We start from the raw sequence: 475 nt of genomic DNA, 5'->3' as shown, positions 1-475 counted from the left end.
ATATATATATATATATATATATATATATATATATATATATATATATATATATATATATATATATATATATATATATATATATATATATATATATATATATATATATATATATATATATATATATATATATATATATATATATATATATATATATATATATATATATATATATATATATATATATATATATATATATATATATATATATATATATATATATATATATATATATATATATATATATATATATATATATATATATATATATATATATATATATATATATATATATATATATATATATATATATATATATATATATATATATACATAAAGGATCCTGATAAGAAAGAGCGAGAGAAAAGGGCCGACCTGTCCTCGCACGTAACACCTCCAACACCTGTGCACCGCGGGTCGAAGTCCACCTCGACTGATCGAATCCCCGCGGCTCAAGTGATAAGACTCGTATCTGCAA

Source organism: Penaeus japonicus, unplaced genomic scaffold, assembly GCF_977035675.1.
Source record: "Penaeus japonicus unplaced genomic scaffold, GWHDUDI00000001_assembly GWHDUDI00000007, whole genome shotgun sequence".
Lineage (NCBI taxonomy): Eukaryota > Metazoa > Arthropoda > Malacostraca > Decapoda > Penaeidae > Penaeus > Penaeus japonicus.
This window is presented reverse-complemented; position numbering follows the sequence as displayed.